Here is a 16,790-nt window from a genome sequence, read left to right as displayed (position 1 = left end):
TTCTAATTGTACTGACATGAACTTTAATATTTAGCATGCTAAGGCCTGTAGAGTATGAGATGTACCTCTTTTTTTTTCCCTTTTTCTTTCTTTTGCACTTTTGCAGTTTCTCTGAGCATTGCATAATCTGACCTTGGGGTGAATTTGCTTGGATGTCCATTCCTGGGAAGGCTGTGGCATTGTGTTAACACACGCCTGAATGCTCCAGACCAACTGCCAAAGCTTCTGCTTTTACAAAGGTGCTCACACTTGGTGATCAATTAATCACCTGGCTGCTACTAAGGGTAGTGCAGTAAGGGTGTGCTCGGTTTCTCACAGGACTGCACAGAGTTATGTGAAATCTTTTTCACAGGACTATAGTTAGGGGCAAGACTCAGTCACTGGGAAAACTTGTAGTGAAATAAAACTTCTGAAACAATATAAGAATAACCCATATGTGCAACAAAATTCATGGCTGCCTCACATTTCTTGTCATATGCAACAAACTGTAACAAAAGCAAAAGAATAATACAAAGGAGGCATCTTTCAGTTGATTCAATGAGGCCATCATACAGTATATGGTGAGAAGTACACATAATATAAGGACAAAAAAAAAAGCCAAAGTACCTCCACTTAAATTGCCCACAACCACAATTATTATTAATTACTTTAATAGTTTGTGGTTAATAGTGTTGCTTAAATATTTCCAGACTGTCTCCAAGGCAAATGCAATCAAATTTAGACACAGGCATTTTTCATTTTATTTTGTTTACAAACAGCTGTCAGACGGCCAATGCGAGGATGGGGTAATTATATGGATTTGCCCCATGTTTGCACAGTGCTTACTGATTATGTATATACAAGCAAACAGACCATCCTAGAGTAGCATACTCTTCAGATTTATATACCATCAACTGGGGACTCAGCTGCTACCGACTGGTTATTCTAGACAACAGAATAACTAGATTTTTCCACAGTGTCCATATTGTTCCATTTTACCAATCAATCAGTCCATCACATTGTAAATTGTTAAACTCTCTTACAGCCAACAGTTGAAAGTCTCAGAGGTCCCATTGGCTTCTAGCCTCATTGAAAACAAACATATAAGCACAGTTGGTTTTAACAAGGCCATGAGGCACAGTAACCCATCTCACCCATTAAGCGGAAATGCCTCAACTAAACCACTGGAAAAAGAGGAGGGGGTGGGAGATTTTTCCAATCCTCTAGGGATGTCATTAATAGCCATTTCATTTAGTCTGATTCATTTAAAAATGCAATTTCCTGATGCAAGGAACATTTATAACAGTGCAGACCACATAAAGTGCTGGGGGGTTGTTACAACCGTGCTTTTAAATTGTTGCTTTAACCAAAACAGATCTAGCAGCTACATAGAGCAGTGCAGGACATCCTTTAAGCACCCAACCATGCACAGTTACAGTTTGAAGCAAATTATTAGAAACAAGCTAAACCCCTTCAGAGAAGCCACGGACCACAGACATGAGTTGTACGAACAAAGCTGAAATAAGAACCCATGCAGAAGCAAACAACATGTGCGATGTTAACAAGGGATTAACACGACTTTGAAGGCAAGTCTGCAAGTTAGAGAGACTTGGTAGGGTAAAAGACTGTTTATTTTTTTTTCCTCCCAGTGTTGAATACCAAAAGGCAAAAAAAGGCAGCATTCACAACATCAGCAGTCACGTCAGCAAACATTTCAACAAACATCAGGTAGGCCAAAGAATTTTACTGTTGGGTATTCAGTATTAGGACTACATCACTTTGGTTTGGCATCAAAAACATTAAACACTGGAAGGATGCATCCTTTTCAAATACTTTGTATGGAGCAGACTTGGGGGATATGTTGGACAAATGGCCACAGTCAAACTACAGGGGATTTTCAAGGAGGTGAGCAAATTCTCAAGACGACAGACTGATAAATTATCAAAATTAACGAACAGCTATCACAAAAAAACAAAAAAAAACAAACAGCGCTGACCCATTCACAGAAATATTTGTCCAGTCCCCCAACCTTGCTTAGTATTCTGCAGGACATGCACATGTTGAACAAGGAAAGTCGGTCTGCCAGTTGTTTTATGGGATTCTAACAATGCAGATGTTAATGTTGGCTCAGGGAGAAGGTTCTATCAAGCACTGAGGCCAACATCAGAAAATATGACCACACTGTTGACCCATTTCTACAAAGGCCAATGGGCACATCTCTGCTCATCAAATAAACTAGATCACTGGGATATCTATGCTATTAATACTGGGAATGAGAAGAAAGTCAGCCATGCCACATTCCACAGGCCTCAACATTCCCACGTATTAACAGGGCTCAAAATGAAATCCAATACTTGGCATCCCTTCCCTTCAAACTCCAAAACACCATCCTGCCATGTCAAATCGCTTTCTTATTTCATCTGGGAGGAAAGTGCCAGAGTCACGAGCTCCCAGTCTAATTAAAGATGTGTTATTATATATGGGGAAAAAGTTGGCACTAGTAAAACCTTCATGCTCGTTACCATGACTCTCAAGGATGCTGAACTTCCCAGAGACTCCATGTTCCTCAAAAACTCCACAATCTTGTCTTTTTGAGAAGATGAGCAATCTCCATCTATAAAATTAAGAGAGATCCGTCTCTTTTGAATGGTTGAACGGGCTACTTTTAAACTTTTGAACCCGTTTGTTTCCATACATGCTCTTGCTCACAACTATGCTCCCTGACTTTTTATGCTTTGCACCACAGTCTGAATGGCTACTAATCTTGCCTGGGTGAGAGGTCAGCAGCTGCAGCATAGAGGACAGAGGACTTCTGGGTAATGTCTGGTATGCTCCGCTGGGACAGTTATAGCAAAGACGACAGAAACAGCCCTCCAAAGTGACGAGCATCTTTTAAAATAGCCTGTGGTAATACTGTACTGAATTGAATCGCTGTAAAGAGGAGATATGCTTACACATCATAAGCCACAGAAAGTGTGTCACTGGCACAAATACAATAGCGGCATTTGACACACACTGTGTGGGGACTTCCAATGAAAGAGAGAGAGGACTAGCAGTATTTTTCCAAAAGTCGTCCAGAGTTTTGTCCCCCAGACACTATAACTACTCTAATGTGTGTGCAACATGAAGATGATCCCAGCCAATAGATCAGACAGTTGAGTCTAAGCAGCTTTACTGTGCTCATCTCTTTTTTTCTCTCTTCCCCCTGTGCTAATGAGCGGGCCATTGAGCAGCAAGTCAGCAGCAGGGCTGAAATGATAAAAGGCCAACCCTCGGTTAATAACTCTCCCTCACGCTCCCTCTAAGCCTGAGAGAGCAGTTCATGCATCCGTAATGGTCGATAAAATATGAAAAGCCCCAGGAGCGCTGACGGTAGCAGAAGGTGCATATGTACACTTTTGTTAATGCCCCCCGACACGCTGAATCTTTTAGCGCTGTCGCTCTGTTTGCCCCCCAGCGCACGTGGATGTAGGAGGTCTTCCAGCAGACTGCAGAGTAAGCCTTTAATGTGGTGGAAATAAATACTATCTTGTTCACAATGCAAAAAGACATCAAAGAAAAACACACATGGCCCTTTGACTGTATAAATGAGTTTTGCCTCTGGTTCAGTGATCGTCAAATGCAAGCCACTGAAAGGGATGAATTATATGAGTATTACAGAAATCACATTTGTCTCACGTTTTTTCATATTGCCATTACTGCTGCATCAGCTGTATAAAAGACAACCCTCCAGAAAACTCATCTTAAATGCTGTACTATCTGGTTGGAAGGTTTTCCATAAATAAACCTTATGCCTTAACCTATGCCAGGGTTGGATTTTGTTTTAGTCACAAGTTAAATAGCCACTTTCGAATGATTTCTAATCCATTGTGGGATTGCGGTTTTTCTCTTAAAAGCTTTTCCATTTGAGCGTTCCATACAGGTGGAAATTTTATAAAAAGGGGGTGAATGTTAACCAAATCCTACACCTTCCCCTAGCCCTAACCCTAACCCTAGGAAATGTTAAGAGGCTAAGGAGGGATTCCTAATCAGTTTCACAGGTGGACATTTGGAGGGGTGGTGCATGAACTCCCATCATCATGATTTCAACACATGCAAAGGATTTAAAGCCAAGATGACAGTCTTTCAACCAGCACAGGCAGTACATTTACACAGGAATGGAGGCTTTGCAATTTGGAAGAAACTGCACAGCTTCCAGAAGCTCAGAGATTAAGGCTGGGTGTTTACATTGCTCTGGAGGGGTCATGTAGTACTAGTTTCCCTTGAGGGAAATTTGAAAGGTTTGTCTATTAAGAAGAACTTTCTGAAGATACTAAGCCCCCGGTTTCTATGACTGTGTGATTGATGAAGATGTGTGATCAGCCTTCGTCTAGAACCCAAAATAGTGCCGATAACATATGACATTATGTCTTTCAACTCACTCCTGCAGCAGCAATAACACCGAACCCCCCAACCATCCGTGAAATCATGCAACTCCTAAACTCAAAACTTCAAGAATCTTCAAGAAACTGAATCCAAAAGTATTACTATTAAGTGAAAACTCTTGCTTATACAGTGCAGCAGCATACATGTGGATACAGCAAGATGTGCTGTCAACACCACTAGAGAAAGAGCCCAAACATCTAGACCACATACATTTCACAACCCAATTTTTGCTCCTGTTTATGACCTATAAAGCCACTGTAGAGAAAAAGGATTGTAAAATACTGCCCTTCCCTCCAATCACAACAACACAAGATGTGGAAACTTCATCACAAGGGAACGGCAGCCCTTGTTGCCCATCAGGTCTTCATTTCTTTTTTTGCTTTGAGTATTCCTACTTAATGTTTATTTTATTGGTCTCCATTTTCCTGCCTGGACAGCTCAAACATCTGTCGCCTGTTGTATGCACAGTCTCCTAGTGGGTGAACAAAACTACGGAACAGCTATTACTCACAATGACGATGGGTTAAGAGTATCAGTATACAGATCAAGTATCGCCTACTTACCCACTTCAGACCGGTTGCACTAAGAGATGAACTGTCCCTATGTTGCCTCACTAGCAATGAAAAGAAAAAAAAAACCTCCACAGAAAAAAAGTTAGAAGAGAAATTTAAAGCAATCCTGCATCCTCTGCTTTTACACAACTCTTCTTGCCTTTTGGAGCTTTGTGACCAAATTCCATGGGTGGGCTGAGTTTGACCGACGCCGCTTCGTTTCGTCTGCTTCCCCTCTCTGAACTTCTGAGCTGAGCTCTAGATTTCAGCTGACTGTGCTGGGAGCTGAGCTGTTGACATTGTCCCCACTCTCTCTCTCTTTCTCTCTCTCCCCTCCCTGTCTTGATCACTGATCTCCCATCCCCTCCCCTTCTGGATTCCACATATGACGTCATCCATGTGGATGTCAGCTAGAAAGTGATGGACTTTCTGTGAATATAAATGCATTTATATTATATTATCTGTGTGTGTGTGTGTGTGTGTGTGTGTGTGTGTGTGTGTGTGTGTGTGTACGCTTGCACGCATGTGTGTGTGGGCGCCTGTTATGAGAGAACATGTGAGAGAGCACGCTAAAAGGAAATGACCCTCAGCAGCCTATGCTTCCTGTGGCTGCCCACAATCCTATCCACCCAACACATTTAGGTCTCACTGAGCAGTAGATGTAGGGTTATTACACACAATGCCCAAAGGAAAGCCCTTTTCCTGCTCCGTCCTCTCATCTCCAACACATGCATAAAAGCGCACATGCCCACACACACACGCCAAATATGGTGTTATCCATTAGGAATTACCCCTGTGACATAGACAGGAAAAGGATTTCCCTGTGATTCAGTCAGTGTTCATTGAGAAGAAGGTGTGACAGAAACCTTAATTGTGCAAAGCTCTCTTGGCCTTGTCAAGTTCACAGCATTATCTCAGCCAAAATGTAATGTGTGGAGGGGTGGAGGGGGTGTCAGCTAGAGGGCCACACCATAGAGGGTTCAGTGAAGTGGAGTTCAAGTATGTTACTGTGATAATATGGGAGGTCAAACTTCAAGACACCAGAGACTCCCCTTGCACCGGTCAAGACAAACAGACATCATCATCTCTTCATCACCACCCCCCACCCACCCAAACCTTCAGCCAAAGAAAAAAACACCCCACCGCTTACTTCAACTTTAACCTTAGTAAGCACTTTCCTAAGGATTTTACAGTCGCAGTCACTAGATTCAAGCCCTATTTGATGCGGCATGATGTCCATTTAATACATTATCACTTGTAGAGAAAATTATATGATAAAGCATGGCATGCTTCATCATGACTGACAAGTCTTATTAATGACTTACCAAGTCTTTTCTGGCATACTAAATGGTATGGGCATTCTAAATTGATCAGTGTGTCTGGAAAAACATCTACATGTCAATCGAGACCTTTAGACATCAACAGCCTCTTGACCACAACTGACTGATCAATACTACTGATGTCACTTTAAAGGCACAGGTCACGGTGATGTGATCTTATCTTCTGCTAGACTGCCTGTCTGATGACCAAGTTGGAAAAAAATAATGGTTTGTCTCTAATATTGACTTCAACCTTGCGTAGCATAAATGCATGTATCTACTATAGATAATGAGAGTTGCTGACTACATTTTAAACAAGGACTCTCACCTGACTATCTTTTGCTTGAATGTTTGACTAATTAATAGGTAATTAAAGGTAGGACAAAGTTTCCAACAACACTGTCCTGAAGAGAGCTAGAGCTTCCTGCATGCCTGATGCACTGGCTTGGACACATTATGTGTATGGACAATGGCCAGACCCTAAAAGACCTCCTGTATGGCAAGCTGGCACTGGGAAAACGGTCCACATGTAGACCCCAGCTGCAATACAAAGAAGTCTGTTGGTGAATATCGACACAAACATTTGGGAAACCTCAGCTTCAGACAACCTGGAGACAAGCAGTTCAAAAAGGACTCTCCAGCTTTAAAGACATCCTTGCTCAGCAGTCCAAAGCCAGGAGAAAGAGACAGAAAGTCTCAAACCAGACTCATAGACCATCTTCACTCTTCAACTGCCAACTGTGCCGGAAAGACTGCCAATCCCATATTGGTCTTGCCAGTCACACTTGAATCTGTCCCCAATCCCGATATGGACTGACACCCAGAATGCAGATCCATAGTCTCTCAAGACTGAAGGATGCCTTCTACTACTCTGTGACAAAGCCACCACCCATGAAACGTGTGTTTACACTTTCTCACTTTCTCACTCACACACACACACACACACACACACACACACAGTCAAACTGGAGCCACTGATATGCTACAGAGTGGAGAATGGGGGAGTCACAATACCATTTTTTATCTTTCTCTAGGGACAGAAGACAGATGACACCAAATTGCTGGCGGTAATGCTTGGGTGCATTCCTGAGCAAGCCCTGGGGACACATCCATTAACCCAGCTGAGTATCAGAACTAGGTTGTTTCCATGATGTCCACTAGTGTCAGAGTGGTTTGCATCACTTCTCTATGCTCACTCTCTCTCAAGGGTAACTTCTCCATCAGCAAAATGAGGGAAGATACCTCAAGAAACCCCTGAGGACTAGGCTAAGTTCAGGCTCCAGTATAGCTGTGTGTACCCGTTACCTCTGTATCATCCATCACAGCCTGGTAATTGACGCAAATAGAATGGGCCTGGCAGGCTTGTGATAGGGGGGGGGGGGGGGGGGGGGGGGGCAGCACAAGCTCTCTATTCTATCTGTTCTTTTCTTTTTTGAGGGTTTGTTCATTTTCACTTCTCTTGCATAGCATGTATTTTGCAGAAGGAAAGGAAGGAGGAGCTTAGACACTCATCTGTAACTCCACATTTTCAAATGACTGCAGATCATGGCTACTACAGACTTTTCTTCAGTCAACCTCACCCTGGGTTATTTCTTGCAACTCAAGCAAGGTTAAGATTTACCCACAGTGAATGGCAAATGTCATGACTGATAAACCAGATGCAAAGGGAGAGGCAGGGTGCTGTCCCCTCTGCTGAGCTGTGTGCTGTGAAATAACACTCAGCTCTCGACAACCTGCCTGTCACTTGTCAGTCAGTTACTGAGCTGCTTTCTAAACCAGTGATTCTAGCTTGAAGTACCCCACAAAGTGGTAATACACGAACAGAAGCTAATGGACAGATTATGTCAAATATTCTGGAAACAGAATTTTAAAGAAAACCAGAGGAGTTTCACTCCATCTAACTAAAACTAATGGAAATGAAGAAGAAATATACATCCTGGGGAATTTATAAAAAAGTAAGCACTGATTAAAAAAGTATAAAAGTGATTGAATCACTAGCTCAGTTAAAAGAATTAAATTTAGAAACCACTGGTCTAAACCCCCACGCACCCACTCCATGAAGCATTCATGAAGTAAAATTTTAAGAAGAAAAATTCACAGCCATACTGCATGAACAGCCACCGTCTGGCTAACAAGTGCTAAATTTAGTCAGAGAGAAAAGAGAACTTGGCACTTGGTCTTAGTACGTTGGACAAAATGTGAATGGAATATTGGACGAGAAGAAGTGGGTCACCCAAGGTGGTCTCCTTCAGGCTCATAAACCACATATTCTCCTGCAGACCTCTCTAACGTGCAGCAGCAGTCAAACCTGATAACAGCCGGAGGAAAGCCCGCAAAGAGGCATTTAAAATTGCAGATGCTGGCATCGGGAGAACTCTTTCCAGGGTTGTCATTGAAGAGAAGTGGCTTGAGAAGTCCTCCAAGCCAGCAGCTGCCAGAGCTAACATGGCAAACGGTCATGTTTTACGATGTGTTGTTCCTTAATGTATTATTTAGGGCTTTTTTTTGACCAGGCAGCTCTCATTTAAGCGTGTTTTGTTTAGGCGAGGAATTCCTTGTGACAGCACTTTGCACTTTCTTTCACGCCCGCACAGACATAAATTGCCACTGAGAAAAATACTGCTGCTGCTCAAAACCTGAACTCTTGACAGCATAAATATGAGGGTGCATTTTTATACATAGTGTAATTGTATGTTAGCTATAAATCACGATCGAGGGGAACACTATACTATCCATTTTTCAGAAATCTCTGCACAAAAGCAGCCTAATCACAGCAAAGCAGTAAACCATAAATCTAATTCAAGTCACTGTTTATATGGTGACATTCTTTCCTGCTTTTATTATTTACACCCCTGCTGCATGAATTCCTACTTTCGACTCCTAACTTAACACTTTGTTGTCTTCCATCACAAATGTTTGACAATCCACCTGCTTTTACCAACTTCAACTGAGAGTAAACACGCTTTTCAACACGATTAGCACTCATTTGTACCGAGTGCTTTTTTTCCTGTGTTCTGCAAAAGCAGTGCATATCTGAATGGCTCTTTTGTCTAAATGGCAGACTGGGCAGGGTCAAAGGTCAGCCAACTGCCTGCTTCCACAGTGGCTCTAGTGTCTGCTTGGATATGTGCCAGCTACATGCTGTCATGTTTAGACAACGGTCCAGCTTTCCACTGACTGACTCATGACAGCTTCATCATGTTAACCAATGATGTAATACCTTGATCTTTGGGCATGAAGGTTGTCACTATTAGACTTTGAATAACTTTTTATAGATTGCTCTCATAGTGTAACCATAATGAGATGCGTCAATGCACGTTTTTTGTCTTGATCAGATTACCAGTTTCAGCTGTTCATTCTGGCATTATGGTTATTTTAAATGATGTCTAATTATTTTATTTTTAATTTGTTATTATATAGTTTTGCTTGTGTTGCCTCAAATTTAATCAAACTAATCAAGGATAGGAAGGATACTACTAATTGCAATTGGCAGTGAAACACCGGACCAGAGGAGAAAACAGAATTCCTGGTACAACTGACATTCTGATAAACAGATGGATGTAACCTTTGAGTTGACAGATTATCAGCCTCCGTATTGTTATTTTATCTGGTTCCTATAGTGGACAGGAAGCTCATCACACAGCGAGATGGATCAGCTGAACAGCATTGCCAAAACGCTTTGCAAAAACTGAAAAACTCAAGTGCAAAAAGACAAAACAAGAATGCGAGAGACGCAACACAAACCACAAGAGAAATGAGAGACAACAGATGTTGACAATGAGATGGGAAGACTTACTGCCTATGCATGTGGAAAGGAAAGGGCCTGTGTCCATTTGGGAAGTAAAACAACTGAATTTTTAATTTACACTCCCTTGGCTCTGATGTAGCCCCCGTTCTCCTATACATCTTCTCCTTGGACACAGTGCCAGACTTTGTGCCTTTTGAGAATTAACCCTCAGTTGACAGGTTTGAGAACCAAATGTTAAGCCCCAGTCTGACAGACTGAGAGACTGCTCAAAAACCCCCTAACAGGATATAATTTTGGCAACTTCCCATAACCACTTGCCAACCTGTCCGCAAATACACGTTGTTCCCTACTGACTGGTGTCTACGCCTGAGTGACTGAAACTTTAGATGTAGAAGTTGTGGTAAATAACATGGATGACATTTATTTGCAAACCATCAGTAAAGTTCTGGTGATAGCCCCTCTCACACTGATCTCAGTGGGTCTGTAAGTACCACTCTGACCCTCCCAAAAACAAATATTAACTATGACAAGATAATAGTTTAGTTACATAAATAAAGGCATTTTTAAAAAAAAGTTTTCTGCAGCATTAGTGTCAAAATATAAAAAAAAAATAACACAAAAATGTAGTTTTTACTGCAAACCTGTAACAGCACCATACATTAGTTATTGTTCCCACCCATAAAAAAAGCACATCTGCTGAGCCCTAATGTGACTATATTTCAAGACCTCCACCACCTCTCTTACCTGGGAGGATGGGCAGTCCATCTAGCAGGTAACAGCTCGCTTAAGTTAGTAAAAAGTTTTTTGCTGTCTGAAGATCTGCTTCTTTTAACGTCCTTTTTCCAGTGTTTTGGTGCTAAACAACATCGGCCATTCATATGGCACAATAGTACTACAAGCAAACACTTTCATTTTTAGATATATGAGATGCAAAATACAAAAGTGTATAAAGGTCACACTTTTTTAAGACTGCATCCCTTCTCATAGCTATTTTTTGGCCACAATGAGTCCAGGTGTGTGAACTGGAAAAGTGAGAACAGCGACTGACAGCTAAATCTAATAAAAATGTTTAAAAAAAAAAGACAAGAAACACCTTTGCTCTTTTTCCAGATGCTTCCATTCAAAAAGTTTTATATATTCCTCTTGCTGTTATATTGGCGACTTGGGGGTTTTTCCCCTTCAGCTGTATGACATTACAATTTATCAAAATTCCTTATCCTTCCTTATTCCGCCACTCACGTAAAAAAAAAATCTAAAAAGTACCAATCTTTTTAGTATTTTCCCTTTTTTCTGACCACTGATTGAACCCAAAGCTAAGTCCTTCACCTGAGCTGTTCCAGGTGCCTTAATGTCACTTCTTAGTATCCATTCAAAGCATCGTAAATCAACGCTTTTACACTCGTCAAAACTTCTGCACAGGTCCATGTATGGTGGTGAATGTCTGAGCCATGTGGATAAAACCATAAGTCCAATTCTAAACAGTGCTGTTTCAGGGGGTGACCCCACAGACATACATGGTCATGACTGTCACAGTGTCTGGATAAAAACATCTGGGAGTCATCTGTTCCGCTAACAGAGGCCCCCTGTGAACAGGTGCGTGTCTGCATCCATGGCCTCATGACCTTTTTCCTTGACTCTTCACCTTCTAGTTAAGGCTGGAGAACTCTTTGAACCCACTGGCACCGTTGGACGCAGACAGTGCTGTTTGAACAAACAAGGTCACGTTGCCTTGGACTGAGGGTGGCAGTGATCAGGATAGAGCTTCAAACAAACTGAAAATATGCTCTCCGCATTTTAATTAGCTAATGACAGGCTGTGCCCAGGGAGCTGTAATGATTGGTGCATGCATAAACCAAATACTGCTGTAAATGTGCACTTGCATCATGCTGTGACAGCAAAAGCAACAACTGACCAAACCTTTGAAGCCAAAGTGACCAAGCAAGTAAAGTTCCATCCTCTCTCAAAAGATTTTAATCACAAACCAGAGGAAGTGGGTTGCCTAAAAATAGCCCACCAATTTTGCCCTCAAACCCTTTGGTCTGGGCTCACCATGATCCAACAAAGCCAAAGCCACGGTTTACTCTGAGATATGCTGCTGAGAATGACAATTTAAATCTTTTTTTCCTTCTCTGTCGTGCTTAATGTAATGCTTGGAATGATGCCCCAGCTGGGTGTTGCACTATACCACAGTGAAACGATCTTCTGAGCTCTCCCGGGATAAGAGAGTAATAACAAACACTTCCTGTTTATCTCTGCAGTAAGTTAGAACAGTCTGTTCTGAGCCACTGTTCATTCCAACACAAATAACTGCAGTTATCACATCTTAATGTTGTAGAAAACAAGAAGCAAGAGGAAATTTAAGAATGAAAATCAGAGACAGCAACTCACCTGTCAACACATCCGTGTGAATTAAAGATAGAAGTCATGCACCAAATTTGAAGGATTTTGCCCCAGAAGCAGGCAACAGATCTGTGTGGAAAACTATGCAGCATCAGTGAAACACACGTGCCTCATGCTCCATCCAACCACACAGTGACATTGTCTGTCCAGCTTCCTCCTATATGGTGGGAAGGGTAGGACATGTTGCAAAACTGATATACCCCTCACCCCCACCCCCAAAATCATTCCTTTGCTACATCCTGTCCCCCAGCTGAGAAGGGGCTCCCTAAAAGTTGCCCTGCAGTGCAGTCACATGGATTACACTGTTGTCCATTGGGTCAGCACATCCTTCAGTGGTTTAGATACAGCGACACAGTTTCAGGGCTGGGTTGCGACTGTCCTGGTGCTTCAGCTGATAAGTAACACTCAGCCCTGTTTGCAGGAAGCTATCAGACATACACAAACCAAGTGAGTGGAGATTGCACCCAGCCTAAACTGATAAGAACTCAATCTTAATTTGTCACTCCATTCTTTCCCATCTATGTCACAGTGTACAAAGAGATATTGTGGCTGCAGAATAAACTTCTCACCCTACACACCCTCTCACTGCTGCACCAGGCAGCCTAAAACATTCATTTTCAATCTGGTACAAGCTGAAACATAAACAGTTGAATTAATCATTTGTTTCTGTAGTAAAGAATGACAAAGCCTATTATTAAGCCTGATTGAGCAACAAAGCTCCAACTGGTATTCAACATCCAACTCAACCACAAAAATACCAAACAGCCCATTAAATAGGAAACAGCAATCCAAAATTATTTATTATGTACCAATATTAATTATTATTAGTTGTCCTGAGACAACAACATTTGATCTTAGTGCATCACAGCTATCATTTGGGTTGTGGTGGATTACAGGATCAATAACTTGCAGTCAGGAGTTAATAAGGAGTAGCAGCATAATAGCTAAATTATGGACACCTCTTAACAATGTGCTGTCACATGATATGGTATGTGTGAAAGCTTTGTAGGAGTATAATATCGTTATTATTATGACATTGCTCATCTTACAGGGTGCAATCACCTTCCAAATAAATTCATAATAAGCATTTTTTTTGTAGATAGTTTTTTGTGGATAGTTATAACCAGCACAAATTATGACCAAATCAGTGAAGTTATAATAAACTCTCATTATCCCTGAAGCTGAGTATAAACATCAGGTTGTGTGGTTGTTTGGATTGAGCGAATTAGCTGAGTGAGAATGAGTCTGGAAGCACACATGTGTATCTTCTTACTGCTGTGTGCACAAGAGAGACAATGTAAATATATATGCTATCACACCATGTGGTGCAGAGGGATGCTGAGAGAGCAGAGGTGAAGGGGAGTGCTGCTGAGGGGCTCCATTGTGCACCGACTGCTCGCACAAGGGCTAAATGATGGTGTTGATTAAAGCCAGCTGAGCCCGGGGCAACTCCTGTAGCAGAAGACACACGCACAGCCCCACACGCCCGTGAAATCCATCTGGCCTCTCAGTAACACACACTTACCATTAAGTACTGCATGCTTTATGTTCTGCTAAAAGTGTGTACACAACCACACACCTAAACATCCACCGTGCTTATGAAATCAAGCCAACAAACAAGCTTTTTTCTACTATACTCATCAGCTGTAATCTGCCCACTCTACACACACATGCTGATTAGGACTTTCCAAAAATTCATTCCTTTTGCTTGAAAAAGTGAGGCCACAATCAGTCTGAAAAATATGCAGTCCTTTCATATATCTCAATAGAGACAGCTCTTCTGTTCTAATGGGTTTCACTGTCGACAGATAAAATAGATGCTGCCTTTAGTTTTTAAATTTTTTGTAGACTATATTGTTTCATTGCTACCTTCAACAACACATCCTCACACGGGCTTTTTTTTGCTGTGAAACCCAGCTAAAGGGATCAGGACGGTTCTAAATAAATGCTTGATGGATCACCTCACAAACCCTTTTAATCCACGTTGGAATTACACGGCTGCAATGGGCCATTTTTGCGTGAAAGCTGGCTGGGCACGAACTCACGTGTTTCACTCTTCACACTAACACTTTTGGAGTGAGCATCCTCAAGCAAATCCATTGAATGCCTTTGAGGAATGATGTGCAATTTGCAAGTTTTCTTCATTTGAACAAAAATTGTAAAATTCTTCTCTCCATGAGGATAGGAGGCTTTTCATCCCACCTTCAGTAGTGCTCATTCAGGACACCTATGAACAACCAGCTTCTATATACCAGAGTGCTCTGCACTGCATTTGGAAGGTATTCGAATTGCAACAAGCCTTTCACAGTTTACAATGTGTTCCAAAATGTTAATAACTTGAAAGGGTCTGTTAACTTTCCAGACGCATTGTAGAAAGGCACCTCATCACATTAACATCATGTTTGTCATGAACTATAATATAAGCGCAAATACAATTGCAGTAGTTGTCAGTCAGCCAACTTGCCTGCAAACACTCGCCAAGTGGTAGTGAAACCTGAAAGGGTAACGCAAACTGGAAACATAAAATGAAGTTTGTGTCTTATTGCTGCAACCAACATGTTTCAAAAGGCGCAACTTTTACTTCAGTAGTCACCGAGTGTTTGCTGACAAGCCAGCGTCTTCCATTCAAACAACAGGCAACTGTGGAAATCTGTTATCGACCAAAGCAACCGCAAGGAGGTTTTCGGCACAGCACCGCATAACCTCTTTGTGACCAATTTCCTCTAGCAACTGTCAACAACCTCCAGCAACCACTCACCAACCAGGATACTATAAAATATAATTTTTTCCTCAGCAACCTGTAGCAACCATGGAGTCACTGACCAGTCTCTAGGCCTATGTTACTGAGGCTTTAATAATCAATTTTACAGCAACTGCCAGATTCTCCAGCAGCCACTCTACAACTGGCTGGGGAATACACATTTTTCCTTACTGACTGATAGGTGCCAAGATGTCACTGACAGGTCTTTAGACCTGCACCTCTGACCTTGCAGTGGACACTGATGCACTCCAAGGTCTTGATGGCGGATTTTCCAATGCGTTTCATGCTATGAAATAGAAATACTACTAACACTCCAAGCACTAGTCTTCCCAGTTTTGCTGTGAATTGTTTACTGTTGGGGAAATATTAAAATAACTGTTAGTTTAAATTATTAAACTTAGGTGATCTCTGATCAGGTGTACTCAATAGTTCTAAAATCAGTAAGTATTAGGGCCATCTTAACTTTAGTCATATGTAGCTTCCAGCATCCCTGAAAAACTACAGTCATCACTAAGTTGCTATATTTATTTAAATCCAAAGCAGATGTTTCCTTACTCATGCCTTAATTTATAGCACTGCAGATATATGGTTCAAGTTACTAGTGAAGAGAAGTTCTCACACAATATGCAGGTGTCCAGTTCACAGGCCTCCACAGGATGAAAACCTACTGCAAAAAAAAAAAAAAACCCTTGACCCCCGTAGTACAAATCTGGGTTAATCTGCTTCTGCGGCATACATCAACACACACTGTTCCGATTACATGCCATTAAAGTTAAACAGTCAGGTTGGGCCTCGAATTGTTGTCCCATTGCACGTTGCAGCAAAAATGTGGGTCAGTACTTCTTCCCCCTGCAGCTTTTCCTCTCCTTGCATCTGAGTTTCCTTCACAGAACAATGAGGCTGACTTTTCTTTTTCCTTCCACGACAGCAGGACATGAGTGAGAATTGGTATTATTACAGTGGTCACTGAGGAACACGCAGCCCTCAACTAGCCCGCTCAGCGAGGTGCAGGGCATGATATAAGAGAACTCAGTGACCTTTAAACACAGTCCAAATCAGCCATTTCAATAATTATGAGCATTGATTGTTGAGAACGGGATGAAAGGAAGGAAGAAGTAGATCAATGAAAGAACAGGGGGGGGCAGACTTCACCTGTCAGCCTCCTGCTTGAATGGCATTTTCTATAGGATGGCTGAAAAAGCTTACTAAGCTTTGGCCTAGTGTTTTAATTTTACAGGAAACAATTGTGATAAAAGGAACCCAAGCCGGAGGGGTGTCTGCAATGCCGACTACAACAGCTAAAAACACACTGCACTAAAAGTAACTGATGTACCATCATGTTTGAAAGTTTGCTCCTAATGAAGATAAAAATGAAGAGAACATAAATCTGGGAATGTACTAACAGAACTAGGGTTTAATATTTTTTCCCGAAAATGACATGAATCAAATCCCGGGAAATGACGAGCCATTTCCCGGGAATCCCGGGAAAAAGTTTATTTATTTTTTTATTTTTAATTAGGCCTTCTGTAGCCTGTGTCGGCCTTAACTATTGTGATATTGTAGAGGTAGCTTTCCAGCTATGTCCTGTTATGCCCAGTAGGGGGTAA

The 16,790-nt window shown here is 41.7% G+C and overlaps 1 protein-coding gene across 2 annotated transcripts in view; it reads right to left on the bottom strand.

Annotated features, from left to right (window-relative positions):
• Window positions 1-16,790, bottom strand: part of daam2 (dishevelled associated activator of morphogenesis 2) — a 112,031-nt gene that overhangs the window by 80,084 nt on the left and 15,157 nt on the right. Inside the window, exon 1 of one of the 2 annotated variants that reach the window (XM_030718525.1) lies at window positions 4,968-5,200. The exons of the other annotated variant lie outside the window; for it this stretch is intronic. The gene's annotated coding sequence lies outside the window, so the exon portion shown is untranslated. Of the gene's footprint in view, window positions 1-4,967; window positions 5,201-16,790 lie in introns of those variants that run through there. 2 annotated transcript variants of the gene reach the window in all.

The sequence above is a fragment of the Archocentrus centrarchus genome, chromosome 22 (genome assembly GCF_007364275.1).
Source record: "Archocentrus centrarchus isolate MPI-CPG fArcCen1 chromosome 22, fArcCen1, whole genome shotgun sequence".
NCBI classification, from domain to species: domain Eukaryota; kingdom Metazoa; phylum Chordata; class Actinopteri; order Cichliformes; family Cichlidae; genus Archocentrus; species Archocentrus centrarchus.
This window is presented reverse-complemented; position numbering and strand designations above follow the sequence as displayed.